General features: G+C 38.7%; 1 protein-coding gene across 1 annotated transcript in view; it reads left to right on the forward strand.

Annotated features, from left to right (window-relative positions):
- The first annotated feature begins 350 nt into the window (after positions 1–350).
- epb41l3a (erythrocyte membrane protein band 4.1-like 3a) overlaps positions 351–21,592 on the forward strand; it is a 101,948-nt gene continuing 80,706 nt past the window's right edge. Inside the window, 1 exon segment of the mRNA XM_036589836.1 lies at positions 351–455. The gene's annotated coding sequence lies outside the window, so the exon portion shown is untranslated.

Here is a 21,592-nt window from a genome sequence, read left to right on the forward strand (position 1 = left end):
ACCTAAAAAACTTCATGATAGAAGTGTCCAAATGGTTTCTGGGGCCACCGTTTTCACTGTTTTCACTGTTTCAGTAATAGTCTTTATTATAAAGTGATTACTCTGTGTGCTGCTCACACCCAGTTAACGAGCGGTCAAGGCTTGTGTTCTCCATATGGGTCTGAAAGATAACGTTTTTTGTAATTTACTTTGATTGACATTAACGTTGGCCAATAGGCTCCTACTATGGACTGACAACTCATTTATTAGTAGGCGTGGTTTCTCGGAGGGCGGGGCCTCTGTTTTCCGACCCCAGTCCAGCGCGAGCAGATTGCTGTGTTTGGAGCCCGTGTGTGAAAGTAAAGGCTTTCAGGTGTCTCCGCGCTTTTGGATACTCTTGTGTTTTTGGGCACTCTTTTTGAGCACCGAGGCTGTGAGCTGCTCTTTTCTGAGCAGCAGAACTGGATTTCCTGAAGGTAACGAGGTGTTAATGTCTCTGGCTGAGCCGCTGTGTTTTTGTCTCGTAAACGCTCCAAAATAGCGTTTCTAATCGGGGGGAGTAACATCTGTGCGGGGCTGCTCTGACTGGATAGCCGAGGCTAGTCCGTTCATTTACATCACTTTACTCCAGTTTTTTTCATTGTCTGTTTCTGTTCGTTGTGTTTCAGGTATTTGTTCTTGTCATTCACCGTTTAATTTATGTTGCTGGCGGCCACGTTAACAACACTGGCGTGTTTCATTGAGGCTGCTGTTGGTTATGGCGCTGTTCAGGGCAGAGCGGCTCACTGCTGGCTCGGACAGGCTGACTGTGTTTGTATCCTGGAGGTTTCGGTAGTTGAAAAGTCTGTGTCGTTTTCTCAGCTCTCATCATTGAAATAAGTGAAATGCACACAGGCGACGTATTTGTGAATGGTTGGGATTTCAGTGCGTGTCTCTGGAGCAGACTACTGAAATAAAATCTCCTAATGTGGCTGCACCACTGAAAGAGTCGGTCAGCGTGGTCGTAGTACAGCTTTACTTGTATTTTTAAAAAGCGCTGAGAGGAATGTTTCTCTTTTAACGTTTCTGTAGCTTATTTGCTTTAGTCCGGCAGCTGTAGGTCCTCTTACAGTGCTGTGGTATTTCAGGTTCTTCACAATGGGCAGAAGGCAGCTGTTCACTTTACTGCCATCCACTCTTCAGCAGAATGCGTGGGATTAAAACATTATATAAGGATAATAGTTCAAGCCTTAGTTCATGTAAATATGCAGTAACATATTTCTAATAAAAAAGCTTAAAAAATCCTTAATGCATACGTATTATAGGTGCATCTGGTCTAGCCCACAGACCCACCACCAGCCTGGATGTGCTCAGATAGACAGAAAACTGCCACACACCTCTGCATCTATGAGCGTCTTTGCTGTGTTGGAATATCTATGGCTTGTATAATAATGAAAAGCTGTTATAAGAGTTACTTACAAGAATGGAGTTTTTGTTACAAGAAAGAAACCGTAGGAATGTTTATATAATTACATTTTCTGTTTTTTCATCGTGAACCATTCTGGACACCGTCATCGTGGTGGATGGGCCATGGCTGGATGAACTGGATGGACCACAATTGTGAGTACTCGCTTAAATATATCTCAGTCAGTCTGCTGTTGTTGGCTAAGATCTGATGTGGTGCACATCAGCACAGAGTCATTTCACAGAACAGACTCACATGGGTATCAGGGTATCCAGATACTTTCCATTTCAGGAAGCGTACACATTCTCTGACCACACAGAGTGAATATGCATGACAGGAAGGGGCACCTAACACCCCCCCCACCACCACCACACACACACACACACACACACACAATTTTAAGCAGTATCTGAATGACCACATCAAAATGCTCTGCCTCAGGCCAGTCATTACAGTTAGGGGTACCAACCGATCTATCCATGCTCCGCCCACAGATACGCTCTTTCATAGTAACTATTGTCAGGTTGGACAAGCTTTACAGAACATTGGCAAACATCCCATTCAACCAAACTGACTATAATAGAAGTTGTAAAAATCAAAGAATCTGATTAAGTAGAGGTTATAGAAATCAACCTAATTGAAAAGAATAGAAGTTGTTGAAATCAAGCTAAATGATTATATTAGAAGTTGTTCAAATCAAGGTAACTGAATGGAATAGAAGTTGTAGAAATCAATCTAATTGATTTGAATAGGTCAGAAGTTTACCTTCAATTTTGCAGAAATACCTTAATTTAGAAGGCGTTATTCATTTTAAATTAGTTTTAAATGATTTTGTATGCATGTCAAAGTTCACATTGTTGGGATAGATTGTATTTTTTTTTTTGTCCTGCCATCGAGCTAACCTTAGCATGGTGGCAAATGTGTTGTCCTTTCCAACCAGCCAAGTTTGATTTGCTACAGCATAGTCCAGTGTAGCATTTTAATCTCAACATTATGTAGCAGCTCTAAATAAAGAGCACTACAAATTCTTATTAGGTTGAATGAAATTTTTGCCAATGTTCTTTTAAATTCGTCCAACCTGGCAACCAAACAAATTTGTGGATGGTGCATGGATAAGCCAGTTGCTCATTAATGCTACACAAAGCCCAACTTTGATGGCTGCCACCGAATCCACATCAGCAGAATGAACGACTTCCAGCAAGGCTGTCGTTACTCTCACTGCACAAATGTACACTTTGTGGAGACCCTTGTGCATAAGCAGTTGTGGTTATGTAGTAATAGTGGGGTTGTCTTTAGGACAGTATGTCCTGCTTTGGGCTTTAACCTATTTGCCTGGTGTTTAATCTGCTGAACCCCACTGTGCTGGATTAAGCGCAGCTAATGCTGCTGCCATACAAATGCAGAAAGATTAAAAAAAAAACAGCACAGATATATTGTCAGACATTGTGTCCGGTCCTATCTGAGGCTATGCTGTCTTTGTTTTATTTTGCTTCACCTCAGTGTTGGACTGGTAATATCACATGGCTTCCTTTCCCTCTTTGGAGATGGTGACAGGACTGGGGGAGGCAGTTGTTGGGTGAAAGGTTCAGTGAAGACTGGAGCCATCTTTCACTTCTGTGTTTTTCCACTGAGGATATTCAGGCCAGCCCTGGAAACATGAGCTCTGCAAAAAGCAAAATAATCGGTATTGATCCACCATTATAAATCAGACTCCCCTCATTTACCAGCAAACCATAAAGAGCTCCAAGCTCCATTACAGGAATGACTCATCATACCTGAATGTTATTCTTTTAGTTTGTCACATAAATTACAGGAAGATTATAAATTTCAGAGTGCTGTGGTGGCAGGAATGCCTGTTCAGCTGCTATGAAGAGGATAAATATTCAATCATTCGAACATTGTGCCTTGCATCTTTTTGGGGAGGAAATATTGCCTTATAACCGAACAGTACATTTCCATTGGGCTGATTTTAGAACAGGTCTCAAAGGGGACACTGTACTCATCGAGGCTGGAGGATATGTTTGAACAGAAGCAGATAAGGTTTTTTAAATATGATTCTGGGTTTATGTAGTAGTGGGCTGTATACTTGTTCATTCAGTTGAAATTCTTACTCAGGTATGAATTTTGTCATAACTTTTATACTGGTAATCCACAAATAAGCACAGAAATGCAGCATGCAAACAAGGCAAAACAAGCTAGTGTTATCCTATTTAGCAGCAACATATTTTGTAGTCAGGGAAGTTTAAGTCACATTTCAAGTGAAAGTGCGAATGCGACAGTCTTTTGATTACCTCACATAGGTGGTGGGCTCAGTCTCACTATCTGTCTTAGTTTTTGAGTTAAACGATTTGTTTCTCGGAACTGAGTGAAAACGTGCTCTTACCTACCTCAGTATTTTGTGTTTGCAATGGCACTTGTTAGGCATGCTCAATTTTTGCACATTTTGTCTTGACATTTATTAGTCATGAAGTTAATTAGGCAAACGGCGTCAGCTACTTAACAGAATGACCAATCAAATGTGTCACCAAAACTGTGACGATCATTGTCACTGCGTGCAAAGTGATAACTAAGGAAATTCTTATGAATGTTGGCCTAAAAATTTAAATATTATCTGTCTTCATATATATATATTATATTTATATATATAAATATATATATATATATATATATATATATATGAAGACAGATAATATTTAAATTTTTATATATATATATATATATATATATATATATAATGTATGTATGTGTGTGTGTGTGTGTGTCATTTTTGCAATAAAATGTGTTTTACAGTGCTCTGCTATGTTCTACACATAATAATGTTAAAGTTCTGCTTTTCTCCCACCTCAAGAAGTCATCTGTTTGGCCTGCTTTCTGTTGATATATCATAAAGTGCCAGTGCACTCCTGTCCTCTTCCCCCTACTCCCCAGTCATTAATTTCACTTAACGAGCAATGACCACATCTTACAAGAACTTTTTGCATTTTACTAGCGCTGACCTGGTATGATGCTGTTATATGGCATTACAGATCTGTGGCAAGAGCCTGCCGGAAGGCTCGCAGCCGCCATCAGGGCCCGGGGGGGCGGGCGCATGCACGCCACAAGATTATTTAAGTGGCTCTTGGATGGCCGTGAGTTGTGATTGACTGGTACATATATTAAATTTCAATATTTATTAACATTTGCCATTTTTAAACAAGTACCACTTTTTAAGATGTGGCCAGAGCAGATTTAATAAACTGACAAAACTAAAAAACTGCTAAGCAGAGATAGAAGCACACCACAGCAGCTCCCTATTCAATTCTCCAAGATTGTATGTATCAGATGTTTCTGATTAACAGCACTGATCTGGGGCCACTTGGACCTCCAGCTGAGCTGAAAGGGGCAGCGTGTGGCGTTAAGCGTTGTACAGTAGCTATATGGGGCTTAAATGGCTTCCAGCTGGTCATAGCCGTTGTTTCCTGTGATAAATGACATTCATCATTGACTGCTCAGTGACTGTTGAGAAGAGATTTAAAGTGCATCTGTTCTTTTAAAACATACTTTAGTAGCATACTGTGGATTCCATTGCTCTCTTCTGGCTGCTTTGATATCATCAGCAATTAAATGAGAATTGTTTCCCAACTGCCTTTTTTCTTACTGACCGAAAGACGTATATGATAGGCTTGTTTAATGGTCGCAATTGCCAGATATCCTTGATCACTACATAAATGATCAATTCATAGATTCTTTTGGTGTGCATTTAATGGGGACGATTTGATGTGTGATATTGTATCACGATAAATTACGTGACAGTAAACTTTTTGAGCATGTTGTGGGTATCGTCAATACTTTCACAACACTGATCAAATGCATGTTTCATCAAAAAGAGGTTCCCAAGTGTTGTAGCTGTCTAAGGTTTCACCCCATTGTCATGAGTTCAAATCCCAACAATGCCAGCAGTCCAAGAGAAGTGCCATATTTCTTAATAGCCATGGATCTTTTCTGGGATTAAAAAGTTTGTTCATACTGAGCATGGGTTATTTGGATGCTTAAATGATGTAATCAGATAGAATAAAACAAAATGAAATTTTTTTTTGTCAATTTGTGCGTTGTGGGTTTGCTTTCTTACTTATCACCTTATTAAAGTTGTTGCATAGATAATGTGGTTAAAACAGTACTAAAGGTGATCTCAGCTGAATAATCCTCACAACACCAGCTTTGCATTAAAACTTGTTTCAAGTGAACAGTAGATTCATACCACTTTACATTTGATTTGTTAAGTCTGCATACTTTACAGATTCTATTCTTAATATTCAGTAAAACTAGCTCATTTTACCAACTAACATTAAACAGCAAATGAAATGACTCACGTTTTAGCACGTATGGAAAATGTTTTGGTTGTGTTTGGTTATGTCGTCTGTGTACTTATGGTGCTAATTGCTAGTAGAGGTCTATCACGTAGCTTCTCAAAATGGCACAAAAACAAATCTCTGAAGTCCAAAAAGTTTTTAGCTCATCTAACTTACAGGCACCTCTGCAAGAACCTCAAATCCAGCTGCTACACAGGATAATGTGCATTCTTGTGCATTCTGTAACTTTTGGTTACAGACAGTGCCTTTGCTATGTATTATAATCATTAGTGGCTACCTGTTGCCCATGTATCCAGCAGAAATATCAAGTTTAAGTGCCATTGCCAGCCCATAAAAAACCATGGACGTTTCCAGTTGTTTTCTGTTGGAAACACTCACTTTCCTTGGTGTTTTGTGCACAAGACCTCTTGTGTCATGTTTATTTACCGTTAGTGACAGCTTTTTGTGCCATGTGTTGAATTAAAAAAATTTAAGCTGGAATGTAGTCAACAAAGTTTTTTTTTCTGTGCTGATGAAAGTGAAGGTTGGTGAGCCTTTAGTGACGGCTGGCCTAATTATATACTGTTATTCAAGGGGCAAAACGCCATTCCTGTCCTATTGGTTCACTCCCCCCATCCCCTACTCAAAATACATTCCTGTGGCTATGGATGGGCCTCTGATAGTGGTAGACTACAGTCACGTCCCTCAGCTGGATGTAGTGCTGCACAGTGTGTAATGTTTAATAAAAAACAATCACTGTACTCAACAAACTTCATTGTTGTGATACACATCATGTGCCATGAAAATGTCCGAAAGTATTGCAGTATTGTATTTTGCCACATCACCCACCTAGTTCTGAACATGCATTTATAGAGAATCTCAGAAAAAAAAGTGTGGATCAAGAGTCACATTCCTTTCCTAAATAGTGAGCTTAGTCATAAAAAACAATCTTAGATCAGTAGCTTTAGTTTGCGACTCCAGTCCTGGTAAACAAACAAATTCTGGAGGCTCACAGCCCTGCAATGTTTTGTTCTCCGTTCATTAGATAACTTGATGATTAATTCAGGAGGAGAATGAGATGTGATGGAGTGAAGACAAACACTATGCTGTGTGGCATAGTGAGCCTCCAGGACCAAGCTTTAAGATCCCTGAGCTAGACAGTAGTCACAAGCTTTGGGTGTCTGAACGGGAGCACTAAAGCAATAAAAGCAATTTCACAAGGCCATGGTTTTGTATTAGTGGGGCAGCTGCATGTGCAGATTGACAGCTGCCTCAAGTGCTAGATGTCTTAGTTGAGCCTCGTCGTTCAGATACTCAGACTCAATCACATGCTTGAAAATAATGAACTGTTGGAGCAGCCATATTCCCTCATGCCTCTTCAAGTGATGAGTTACAAGCCTTCTCCATGAAGAAAGTGTGTTCCAATCAACGTGCTGCTTATTGAATGCAAATGAATGTTACTAAAGGAGTAATTTGATTCTTTAATGTCTTTACCTCTGCACATCATACAGTGTGGTTTTACGTCTTATGCAGTGCGCTTTTTTAAGTCTTATGCATTGAGCTTTTATGTCTTATGCAGTGTGTTTATGTCGTATGCAGTGCTCTTTTACATCTTTTACATTGCACTATTACATCTTAAGCAGTGCACTATTACATCTTATGCAGTATTCTATTATGTCTTACGCAGTATGCTTTTATGTCTTATGCAGTGCAACATGTTACCTACATTAACACTCCTTTTCAAAGTGAAGAGTCCTTCAAGCAAAATGCAGAAGCTCTTCTGAGGACCGATCAGTAGCATCTCATGCATCCAAACAATGGAATGTGCATTGCAATTAGACTTTTTTTAATTAGCTGAAACTGAATTTCAACCATTTCAAATCCTGCATTAATAACATTCCATGAGATTCACCAGATTGCCTACATTGCAGACAGTGGAATGTACTTAGGATTGACTCATTTGTTTGTGCTATTTACAGTGGAAGATGATCACTTCACTTGCAGAAGTGAAGTGTCATGGCATTTTCTGAATGCTCCGTTTGTCTGGCTTGAGAGAAGCTGTATTACAGGTTGTACCAGTCTATGATATCTTGACCCCTACTTTCCAAGTGGTCTCTCCATGTTACTGCCTGAAGCTGTGTTGGGTGTGGATATAGTGTTACACAGTAATCTGCAGTACATGTACTTCATACTTGCCGTGCTGTATCTTGTGACCTGTCTATATTGGGAAGACTTCCAGCTATGTCATTCATTGGATGCCGATGGAGGGGATTCCCTTGTAGGCGATCGTGCAGACAGTGTGCCAACTATTTGTAGTTGTAGTAATATTGCTGTACTCAAGTTTTGGACAAGGTGATGGTACTGGTGGCTTTTTGGTACAAAAGGGCAAAACTACAACTAGTTAGATATCTTGTATTTGATAGTTGATAGTGATATTTCATGGTCTGTAGAAGAGCTGGTTTATGGAAAATATGTATATTTTAGTAAAATATCTTCATGACATGAAATGTGATGATAACCCATTTATGTCCAACAAATACTATTTATATGCCTCAGAACTTGCTCTGATTGGTCTAATGTGAATTGTGTATAGTTGCACTTTTGAACATCTACTCATTTGATTTTTTGATCCCCAATCAAATTTGAGATTGTCTTGTTGTTTTGTTAAAATTAGTTAAAAATCTTAATTTAATATGCAAATTAGTTGATTCAAAACTCAAATTTTAGTTATGGTTTTAGATTTTTGCTCAGGCAAGCTCAGAGAACATATGGACCAAAGTAAATTTAAAATTTCAGATATGGTCATTAATTGGTTAAGAGGAAACATCATTGAAGGGCCCATAACCTGATTTTTTTTCTTGTATTTTATTTCTGTCTATTAAAAAAAAAAAGTCCATTTAAAACAATTAAAGTCCATTTTAAATATTTGTGTGGTTTTACATGCCAAAAACAGACTATTTTCCAACTTCTCTTTACCCTTTAGAAATACACAGGCTGCTTTGTTACCTTACCTTTTAACATTGATATATCATGGCTGGATAAAACCTTTTATCTCAATTTTTAGCATTTTTAATATTATTTAAAAACATCAGCTGCTCTTTACATTGTGTGATTTTTTTTTGTTTTTTTGTTTTTTAACATCAGTGGACCAATAGAAATGGTACAAGGTTTTGTTCTGAGAGCAATGACATGTAAGTAACTTTGGTTCTGTTTGGGTTGCCCTGTATGTTGTTTCTTTCAAAAAGCAGTCAGGGCCAAAACACTGCTTATCACTTTAGAAAGAATGGGCAGGGCTAAACTGCTGTAGGCTGAATAGGTGGGTACATGTAAATGTGTTGGTTTATATAACATCATTAAAACAATGATTTCAGAATGGTCAGTTTTTGCAGCTTAGTTTTAGTTGATCTTTACTTAGATAAATATTTAATGTATTGTTTGTTATTGCTGGTTAACTCTCGTTTTTTGACCATGTCTGACATTAATGAAATTAATTAATTAAATTAATTTTTCTAATTTGAACCCGTCTATGAGTGAGAGTGAACTTGCACATCCTCACAGTCTGGAACTATTCTTGAAGAAGTTAGTCAACATTTACCTTCACCTTAAACCTAGTTTCATTTGTACAGAACTTCTTTAACGCTACAGAGAAAAACACATCACAGCATTTGTGTTTGGAGTGGGAAGCCCTGTGGAGTCAGTTAGGTTTGACTACACATCCTCAGCAGAAGGAGGAGGCAAAACAAAGAGAAGAAAACCACAGCTGGATGCTCAGTGGCTCCCTTAGGAGCACATTTTCTCGCCTTGCTGTAATGCACTACACGCTATACATGTTCGTATAAGGGTGACACGGAAATGGGTCACAGAGATGCTCTCTGCTGTGTTTTGTGAATAGGGAGTTTTGAGAAGTATGGAGAATTCTTCAGCCATATAATTTCAATGAACTGAATAAATCTGAGAATCCAGTGTGTATACAGGCACACATAGCAATCCCACGATACACCGCACACCCCCGGACCAGCTATATTAGAGTGCATAAAGTGCCTCTGTAGACTTCAACAAGTACACTAATTAAAGAGTCTCTTGAAACTTGAAAAGCACATTTTGGTGCTCATTAGGAAATTTCTATGACTTTTAAAAAGCAATTTAGAGCTTTGCATAAGAATAAGCTCCTTTGCAGGAGTCTGTGAGCTGTGTAGGCCAGTGTGTTCCTGGTCATTCATTTTGTTCAACTCAATGCAGTAACTGCCATCTTCTGCTCCAGATTCAATACCCATTCTGCTGTCTCATCAGGAGCTAATTGTTGGAGTGAATAAGAGTGGGTTGGTGCTTTAGGAATTAGATGGTGCAGTTAGAGGCGGCTTGATTTAATCATTTGACTGTCTCAGTGAATTTATACTGGCTAAGGACAGATGGAGAAGGCTAGGCTTTTTAAAACTGAAAGGGCTGAAGTGTTTTATTTTTGTTACTGAGGTAAAAGTTAGGGATAGGTTTTGTATTAGGCTCATATATATTTGTCATTTTGTGATTTTTTTTTACTTTTTTCCATAATTTGAAAACTCCACTTACCTTTGCGTTGTGACAAATTTGATGCTGAATGGACCAATAGAAATGGTCCAGAATTACTTGGAAAAAGATCTTGTTACATTCTTTCATGACACGTTAAGAATGTTTTTTGATTCTCCTATAAAGTTACCATTTTCGAGATACGTTTTGTTCTGACGGCCACAATGCTCACTAAGTGCTTTATTAGGAACACCTGTACATGCCCTTATTCATGCAGTTATCTAATCAGCCAATCATGTGTCAGCAGTGTAGCGCATAAAATCAACCTGAAATGGGCCAACAGCTTCAGGTAATGTTCACATAATCCTTCGGAATGAATCAAAGAATCACTCGGCAGTCTCTAGATTTATTTATTGTTTATTCACTCTCTAATGGTCCAGTAAAAGCACAAAACATTTAGTGAGCAGCAGTTCTGTGGATCGAAGTGCCTTGTTGTTGAGAGAAGTCAACAAAGAATGGCTTTACTGGTTTGAGCTGACACAAAGGCTACAGCAACTCAGATAACCACTCTGTACAATTGTGGTGAGCAGAAAAGCATCTTCGAATGCACAACACGAATCTTGAGGTGGATGGGCTACAACAGCAGAAGACCATGTTGGGTTCCACTTCTGTCAACCAACAACAGAAAGCTGAGGCTACAGTGGGCTCAGGGTCACCAAAACTGGACAGTTGAAGACTATAAAAAACGTAACGTGGTCTAATGAATTTCAATTTCTGCTAAGGCACACAGATGGTAGGGTTAGAATTTGGCACCAGCAACATGAATCTGTTGACCCAACCAGCCTTGTGTCAACAGTCCAGGCTGGTGGAGATGGTGTGATGGTGTGGGGAATGTTTTCAGGGCACTCTTTGGGCTTGTTAATATGAGTCAATCCTTGCTTGGATGCCACCGCCTATTTGAGTATTGTTGCTGACCGTTTGCATTCCTGCATGGCCACAATTACCATCTTCTAATGGCTACTTACAGTATGATAATACACCATGTAACAAAGCAAAATTTGTCTCAAACAGGTTTCATGAACATGACAATGAGTTCAGTGTTCTGCAGGGGCCTTTCCAGTCACCAGCTCTGAATCCAATAGAACACTTCTGAAGTGTGGTAGAAAGAGAAATTCGCAGCATGAAAGTGCATCTGAAATATCTGCAGAAATTGCATGTCAGCATGGACCAGAATCTCAAAGGAATGTTTCCAACATGTTATGGAATCCATGCCATGAGGAATTGAGGCTTTTGAGAGCAAAGAGAGGACCTACCTAGTATTATTATAGCACCAGTATGAGAATCACTTTTTTTTTGGTCAAGGTTTTGATCTGACAGCAACAATTTTATATATACATGTACATACAGTACTGTACAAAAGTATTAGGCAGCCATGACTTTGTTTTAAACTTTTTTCTTAACAATAAATGTGTTTTGCCAGTAAAAACACTATATTATACTACAATAAATACAAATATAAACGTAGATAAATACAGTAAAAAGTAACAAGATTTAAAAAAAAAAATCTTACTATCTTGTTGAAAGTATACAGTGAGAAGAATAAATGCTTACTGTCGAAATAAATAGCTTTATTACAGCTTTCATTCTTTTTGAGAGACTTGCTTTCAGTATTTCAAAGAAAAATGCAGCAAGTTTTCTTGTTAAGATTCAGTTCAGTGTTACAAATTGGTTGCATTTTCTGCTTCGCGTGGTCCAAGTAATCTCAACTACAAATTTAGATTTATCAGCCATAAAACCTTAGACTGCATCTCAGATGTGTAGTTTTGGTGTTTTCTTCTTTTTGTCTGTTTCCTTTTCTCAGTAACGGCTTCTTGACAGCTACACATTCTTTCAGACTCATAGTGTTGAGCCAAAACACAAACAAAAGTGGAGCTTGATTTTCTCCTCTCTCTCAAAGATGAAAGATTTAAGTACTGTTTGTCTGATGGTGACAGTTTTGGTGGTCTACCAGTTCTTGCATGGCCCATTTCCTTTACATCCTGGTGAAAGTGAACTATTTTATATCTATTCTCTTTAAAAATATCTCCTGAAATATGAATAACTTATACTTAATGGCTCAAAATGGTGTTTGATGATGTATTTAGTGTCTACTATTCTTTCTGTGTGTGTGTGTGTGTGTACATTCACACACACACACACACACATACACACATACATGTATATATGATGTGCCTATCTGTTTTTGTGTACCCATCTTTCCCTCCAATACATTCCTGCGTATCCCCCTACTGAGGAAAATAAACCTGTCTGTAATCAGTGAACTCTGTGGGTAGAAACACGGTCCCAGTCATCAGCAACACTGCAGGAAGAACCGTATTTCCAAAAAATCACTTACACTCAACCCCCAATCTCAGTCTGTCTCCCCACCACCCCATATATACACACACTCACAAACTCACCCTCTCCCCCCACCCCTCAGATAAGAGCCACAGTCATCTATCTCAGTCTTTCCTCCCTTTATTATTCTGTATTAATTTACTCTGGGACGCAGCCCTGATCGTAAGTGCTTCATGTGTCTGGATGCTGTCTGTGAATAACTGAATAGGTCTGTCTGAGTTTTTTCAGAGGCTTAAGGAAATGAAACACATGCCTTTATACCAGCTCCCTTTCTGAATAGGAATAACCCACTTTCACTGGTGGAAGGATATGAGTCTATGTGACGAAAGTGTTTCAGAGTGTCGATTAGGAATATAGTCTTTCTTTAATACTGCAATCCTGAATGACAGTACAGAAGTGTGTCAGTGATGACGTAAGAACACCTTTTCAGACACCAGATTCTGTTACACCATCATATTGCTTAATTCAGTATTTTGTCCCTGGTATATAAACCTCAGAGACAATATAACATCAACATCAATACTGACATCATTATAGGTACTATAGATGCTTTTGGATAAACTGCAAATGATTTTTTCATTGTAGCTGCTTGGGTGTGTTCCAAAATCAATCATCAATCAAGTCTTTAGTTTTTGCTATAGGGCTGTACATTATATAATTTGATAATTTGATTATTGTCGCAAGATATAGCTTTTTCAATCCTCATTATCAGAAGAGGCTGTAATATGTAAATGAGCGCTCTAACCAATCACAATGATATTTTTGTATCATGGATATCCTGACCAAATCTTAGACATTCCAGATGTGGATGTTTTGATGAATAAAGGCAGATTTTCCACCAAAAATACTTTTTGGTCAAATTAATGCAGGCCAAGCTTTAACCACATAACATCAAACATTCTCCAGTGTGGTTTTGCTATATTGCATGGAATACTGCAACCACAGTATGGAACAATATTGTTGCAACATGGTATTTATTCAATATTTTGGTAAAAATAATGCCGGCCAGCGTTTAACCATGTCACTGTTCTGATTTACCTGGGGATAGTTGTAGCATAGCACAGTATGTAGCAATAAAATTGCTATTCTAGTTTTTTCCCGCATATCGTGCAACCCTAGTGCAGATCCGTTGTGTTCTCGAAGATGTGGACAATGGTGTTAAAATGAGCAACGCTCTTCTAGCTCTGTTGTATGTACTTAGGCCTCAAAAACAAAGTTGAGTCTTTGGCTCTAAGGACAGTTTACTCTAATGTTGCTCACCTCACTGGTTCAGCTTTCAGCTTCCATGTGTCCACCTGCCTTGACCTAGCAAGTAGGCTTTAATCCTGCACTTCTTGTGGGATGATATTCATATTGTTTTCTGTAAGATCACAGCCACATAAGTCAAAAAATGATCTTGGGCATGTTATTCTTGTAAAATTAACCATAGGAATAACCCCAGGTTTAAATTGCCATGTTGGTAAATATTTCATCTTATCCAGTGGAAAAAGAGTTTTCAAAGTTGCATGGAGAAAGTATGGAGACACTCTAAGAAGCATTTACTTGTGTTCTCAGTGGTTGTGATATGTACTGTTCTACCTCAATTGTATGAGTCTAAACTCAATTTTTACCCGATTTTCTCCCCAATTTAGTCGTCTCCAATTCCACCCGCTAGTTAGGACTCCCCCAATCACACGATGCCATCAACGCTAGGAGGGCGACGGCTAACACAGGCTTCCTCTGAGACCTGTGAAGCGCCACCGCTTCTTTTCGAACTGCCGCTCACGCAACGTCACTGGACAGCCGAACGCGCTCGGAGGAAAGCGCCAATCGCCAGATCTGTTACGTCAGCTAACAGACGCCTGCGCTGACTAGCATCGCGCTGAGTGAGTGATGGGGGGAGAAGGGCAGCCATCCCACCCACCCAGAGAGAGCGAGGCCTATTGTGCTCTCCCAGCTACGGATGGCTGTAGCATCACCAAGGATCGAAGCTAATGACAATGCCAAGCCACAAGCCACATTGCATTGATATCATGGCCATAATCTTGGTAAATCCATTTTTTTTTCAGTTTTATGAAATAAGAGTCTGATGTCATATTCAAATTAAAATTCAGTGTTTTTGTGATGTCATGAAAACAAATATGTTTCCATATATCCACCTATTCAGCCTACAGCAGTTTAGCTCAACCCATTCCAGCTGAAGTTATAATCAGTGTTTCAGCCTGGACTGCATTTTGAATGAAGCACAGTGAAGTTTGAAAGTAGCTGTCGTGTAAAAATTAACTGTGACTGTTTTTGATACATAAAACTACACAGATGTCATAAGGGGACCTCAGAAGAAATAAAGAACAAAAAATATAGGACATGGACCTTTTAAGACAGCTAGGCAGAGGGTTATGGTAAATAAAATTATGAGTAAATTCAATGTTAGTACATATTTTCTAGTTGTAAGCAGATGAATGTATTGCATATGGAGCTATTTGGTATAATGTAAATAAATCAAGTTGCCACTCCCATTGTGAGTATGACTCTAATCCTGTGCAAATTGGTCATGAACATTGTATGTCCTATGGTAAAATTACATTAGTGAAACTAATCCTGTGGTACTTAAATCTATAAATTTAACTCTTAAGCACTTATAGAAAGTGCATTAGCAAGGAGATTAAACATAAGCTAACTACCCTGTGGTCTGTTTCCATTGAAATAGCAATTCTCAATAACAGCAAAAAGATGTCAGTAGTATTTTCAGGCCAGTGCTGATTTTTATATCACAGCACATCACGCAGGCCATTACTGATAGATTAAATAAGCATTTTTGCTTTGCTGTGACTACTAAAGCTCATACCACTTGCTACAGGGGCTTAATTGAGGTACCCATAGGTTTGGGTGGGACTTACTGCTGACAGACAAGCAGTGATGGCCAACACCTCCAACCACATAATAAATCAACGAAACCTTCTGGTAACCAGATGTGTTTGCAGAACTCGTCTGGTACCAAGACTATACAGACCGTTCTGCCAAATTAGTTCAAACTGGAGTCCCACAGTAAAAAAACAATAAAAAAATGAAGTGTTGAGACCTTGGATATTAACAAGGACTTTGTTATGCTATTTAACCCCACAACATGAATTGGGATGGTAGTAGGCTAAATATCAACAAAATCATAATTTATAGAGTACTTTTTATTGGAAGCAGTTCCAAACCCTAACCCTTGAGAAACTTGAGAAAATAAAACTTAATTTTTTTTTTGAAGTTTTTGACTTCTTTTTAAGTGAAGTTGAATGATTTAGATTTATCATGAGTTTATTTTATGAATAAAAGACCTTCATTTAAAAAATGCTGTTCCACGTTTCCATGTCACTACTGAAACACAAAGGGTTTTAGTCAGTAGGTGGGGCCTTATTTAAGCCACACCCCTGCATTTTATAGCAGGAAGTGAGACTGCATCCCTGTCCCTCATGGCTGCATGGATACAAATAAATAGTCACTGCTGAAACATTTGGTAAAGCGTTATGGCTGTTTTGGTAGTGACAAAATGAAATGGTCATCATTAATTTTCATTTTCATTTTTAATTAAGATATAGGGCCACTCAAACCACAGGGAATTATGTTTTCAACTCTGACTTTGAACCAGTGCATCCTGAAGTGTATTTGCATCTGGCAACGTAAGGCCTTTACATCCTCAGGCCATTTCAGTGTCCAGCAGAAACCCTTTTTCCCTGCATCCTATATATCCATACGTTCCAGAGCTGAGGTTCAGGAAACCTGAACTGCTTAAAACAGAACAGCTCTCCAACCTATCAACCTACATAATTACTATGGATCAATCAGTTTTGTGAATGTTATAATCCAAGATAGCAAGGCAAGAACAGAAATGACATTTTCTCAGCCTTTGTATGAATTCAGCTATACTCTGGCAACTGGCTTATTATCATCATGCTGCACCTCCCACACCAAAGCTACCTTTAAACACCTGGGTCCGTTGCTCTCTGGGGAAATCACCTGACCATACAGAGTTCTGCACTGTAGAAGTCTAATGTTTTATTCCAGAATGCTGAGTCTTCAAAGCACCTTTTTTCACTGAACACAGCACTGACTGTTTCCTTCTGTGTGCCTTGTATGCATTTACAGTAGACAGACTAGGGCCAGGGCTCTAAGGTAATACAATATAGATTGTGGTTAATGGGACGTTTGTGAATAGCTTGCCTAAAACATGGAAGCCCACGAGAGTTGCCAGATCTGTGTTAAAGGCTTGTTGAGACATTTTGAATTACATACTGTTATAAAAAAATATTTTCCCATTCACTTCAATGGCATGTATATACATCTTGAATAGAGGTCTTGATGGTTTAATGCACTTTCCTCAAGCAACCTTTAGATAACCATTGATAAATCTCCATCATGCCTTTTAGATTCTCCCTCACAAGTGCATATTTAGAGTTACGGTTGATATGGTACACAATAGGAAATCACATGTAGGTGACAGATTTGCTTTTGGTGAGAGACAAAGCTTCAATACCCTGAGGCAGATTTATGGTAATCCTAGGCTAAATCACACATTTTAACAATGTGTTACTCTCCACTGGGTGAGACTCTAGGCATTAGAGAAACACAAAGCATGGATGAAAGCTGTTGAAATTGGGTCCACCTTCACAAATTCTGTGCCATAGAACAGCTGCACCTTCATTTGCAAGCTCAGTAGGATGTCTCTTTGTTAACTATTTTCACAACTGTATATTGTGTTATCACATATTACTCCCAATCTTAAATTACACTATTAGTGGGACCACATCACTGAAAATCCTTTCCAGCCCTTATCTAGGCTTAACACTCAGATGTACTGTTCCAATGTAATTTTGTAATTACAAAGTAAGTTACACAATGCAATAAGTTTATTTACAGTTTTGTGCAAAAGTCAGAGACCACGCTTCGTTTACTTAATTTCTATTTGGCCATTAAATATTCATTTTTAGTGTCAGGAAAAAAAGTCTGAAGACATTAGACAGAAGCTCCAATAGCTAGTATTACCATTTGTAGTACCAATACTTATTGTTGTGCACTCTTTGTCTTTATCACAGCTTCCATCCTTTTTGGGAGATTTGCTTTCAATTTTTCAAAGAAATCTGCAGGAATATTTTTCCACCCCTCCGAAGTTCAGTTTTGGAAGCTTTTTGGGCAAAGCACTCTTCAGTCTGTAGGACTGATCTTAAGTAGCTTTATTTGGGTAATTCAGGATTATACTATTATACTATATTATACAATTATACTAAATTATTAAGACGTTTTACAATTTCTGCTTCCTCTAATCCAAATAATCACAATTACAAATTTAGACTTAGTCCATAAAACTTAACTCCACATCTTAGATGTTCAGTTTTGGTGATATAGTGCAGATTTTCTTCTTTTTTGCCTATTTACTTTTCTCAGTAAGGGCTTCTTGACAGCTGCACATCATTTCAAACTAGTGTTGAGTTATTGAGTCTTCTCACAGTGGAAGGATGGACAGAAACACCTGTGGATTTTTTTCAGATCTGAAGCAAGAGTGGAGCTTGATCTTCTCCTCTCTCTCAAAGATGAAAGCTTTAAGTACTGTTTATCTGATGGAGACAGTTTTGCTGAGGGGTGTGGTGCTGCTGCTCGGCCTTTCCTCCTGGCCGATGTGCTGATGCATAGCTATGGAAATATCATGCTATGAGAGAACTAGCTGTCTCTCTAACAGATCAGTACATCCTCAAAACTGTAGTTATATGGACCACATTTATAAATGAGTGCCACTTGCCGTGGCATATTTTAGCAAATAGCCACTCAATTTGTCCAGATAGATGATCGTTACTCACAGTGCAGTTAGATAGCCTGTCAGAGCAGCCACTGGTACTATGATTCAGTGTTCTATGTATCATATTCCCTCTACGTCTCTCATTCCAGTGTGTTGATGAGGGCAGTCACTTTCTAACTGCTGATCCTGAGGCTATTCATAGACCCACAGACAGACAAAATTTAATCATTTTTGTAATAATATCTAAAATCAGTGAGATCCTATCTGCCCAATATTGATGTTAGTGAATACTGATCAACTCTGACCTTACCTGGTGATATTTTCAGTGTATTCACTCAAATGTGGCTGAGAAGGAGTCTTGCATTTTTAATAGGTCTGGGTCTTAGGGCAATGGAAAAGGATACTGGCGAAGCTGAAGATGATGCTTCAGAAGTGATAATCACTGTGTTTGCAAAGGGAGCAGACAGATAACTGTAAAGGACTCATTTGAATTTGAACAGCTTTTGAAATAATATTAAACAAAATGTACAAGAAATGTTAAAATGTACAAGAAATGTGCCAGACACCACATGCACAATGTAGTAGCAAATCGTACCGAGTCGCAGTTGTTCACAGCGGTGGTGTTATCAACCAGACGTCTGAAGAGGTTAATGCTGATAAAAGCTCCCTCACAGAAAGTTAATCCATGAAATGAATGTTGTTTTATAATAGTTCTGAGTTAAAGTTTTGGCCTAAAATATATTGTTTCAAAGACATTGATAGTGAAAAGGTAAATACAGGTCAAAATAGTCCACCAAAAAAGCTTTTTTTAACAATTTACATTATCTCAACATTGTCAACATTACATAAAAACTCAGAAGATGTCATTTCACTGGTCAGTTTTGGATAGTATATAAAATGGCTATACTTGTGTTGTAGACATCACAACTGCTGCTTCCTTTCACCACCACTGTAATGAAATATGAAGGCATGTATTTGAATGAAAGGTGAAATAGTTTTCAAAAGCAATATTATATTATGTAACGTGGTTTCAGTTCATGTAAAAAAGCATGTAAGTTAAAATTGGTTAGGTTTGGTTAGGCAGTGTCGTTTTCTGAGCTGGAAACTCCAAAAAGGTTTTCTAAAAGGTGCACAAATGAATTTGTTATTATTAGTGAAGCAGAAATAGAAGTAAGTTTGTTCTGAATAATGACCGTAATAAATGTGGTTCATGGGCCATTTATTCATGCCCTACAGAATGTAGAGTGCCACTGCTAAGGCACTTCTGTCATTTGCACTCTGCTTTCTTCCTGTTTTTGCTTGTGCCTGCCTTGTTTTGATGGAGCTCAGTGAAGAGCACTTGGGTGTATTAGGTTCCTGATTAAAGACTTGATTGACCTACCTGGCATGTCGAAATCAGTCGAGCGGCAAATGAATTTAACTCACTCCAACAGCTCTTTTTTCTGTGAGATAATTGCGTTGCTAGTGTTAATGAGGCTGAATCTAAGGGACCAAAAGATAAGAGCCCAAAGGAACACTTGAAGTGACACAGAGAGGTTTGATTGACATCTGTTCACCACCCGTTGGCTGGATTATTTATTTCATCGGCTTGTCACTGTAGTGGTTGTGCTCTGTGTTAACTAAAAGCTCCTGTGCTCTGTCTCAGTGTTGACATCACTTAACTAACACAGTACTCCAGTGCCTCAGACTCATCAGCATGCAAAAGGGAAAATACTCCAGGACGAGAAGGGGCGGGGGTCAGAGAGGGCACGTGAAGGAAGAGAGAAGGAAGGAGCAGCAGTGAGGGAGACTGAGGGGATAAAAACAAACAGGCAGAGTGAGTGAAAGAGAGATAGGAAGAGCCAGAAAGGAAGAGAGAGACGCAGACAGAGAGGGAAAGCATGTGGAGTAGTGAAGCAGTAAAAGAATGCCATTGGAAGAGGCAGATGTCTGGGCTGCAGTGTAGTAAGACGAGAGCTGAATACTGCATGGCTGCTGTGGCTCATTACTGGAGCAGCACAGCTTTATTACTGCAGTCAGGCCTTAGCAGGGTTTATGGCGTTGTTTAATGATGTCCTTCAAAAGAACAGACAAAATTCAGGTTCACGGAGGCTGCTACTACTGTTGCTAGCTTTGCGATATAGCCCACTTTTGTCTACTATTGCAAACAAGCATATGTTATACTGTGTCAGAAACCACATAAGCAAGTCTATTTGAGATCATTTAAAGGGGAATTACAGTGATTTTTGCATAATTACTTAGTAATTTTAATGTAAACAAAGTCATTTGGAGTGGTTTCATGTGGAATGCTCTGTTTTAGAGAAACTTAGTCGTATTCATTATGGTAGTGATAGGAACGAGACTTTTAAAAGGTTTATTGCCTCTAAATACTGCCTCACAGAAAGTTGTTGTATGAAATGCTTATAAATCTGTTGCCTGGTGCCTGAGACACTGTTTTATGATGGTTTTGAGAAGGTTTTGGCCTAAAACATATTTTTAAAGGGGATCTATTATGCTTTTCAAGTTTTCCCTTTTCTGTGTTATTTAGCTTTTGGCGCATGTAAACAGTCTGCAAAGTCACAAAGCCTAAAGTACACGCCAGAGGGAGTAACTCTGCCTGACATGACTCGTTGAAATTATAGACCTTTTCCTTTGTTAGACATAAGAGACACACAAGAAAAGTACAAAGTAAAAACATAATACTCTGAAACATCCTGCTCCAGTCTAGCTTACGAAGGTGGATCAGGTCTACCAACTTGTTCTGTCTGACTTTCAGGATAGGGCTTAAACAGATGTGACAAAACCAACTCATTGAATAAATAGCTACAACAGTGTAGGGGCAGAACTTGAAGCATACAGAACAGAGTGGGCAAGCTGACCAATCAGAGCACTCTGGGCTCATCGGGAGGTGGGGCTTAAAGACACAGGAGCTCTAACAGAGTGTTTCAGACAGAGGGTGAATAGAGACGTACAGTGTGAGAAAATCAATGTGTTTTTGGAACACAGAAGCATGTAGATCTAGTAGACCCCCAAAAACAAAATAATGAACACTGAAAATGAGCATAATAGGTCCCCTTTGAAAATACATTTAAGGTGAAGAGGTACGTGAAGGACGTTCCGGGGCAAAAGTCCCCAAAGAAAGCTTACTTTCAGATTTACTGCTATTTTACCATCACCTTACATATAAAAACTCAGAATACACATATA

The sequence above is a fragment of the Colossoma macropomum genome, unplaced genomic scaffold (genome assembly GCF_904425465.1).
Source record: "Colossoma macropomum unplaced genomic scaffold, Colossoma_macropomum, whole genome shotgun sequence".
Classification (NCBI taxonomy): Eukaryota; Metazoa; Chordata; class Actinopteri; order Characiformes; family Serrasalmidae; genus Colossoma; species Colossoma macropomum.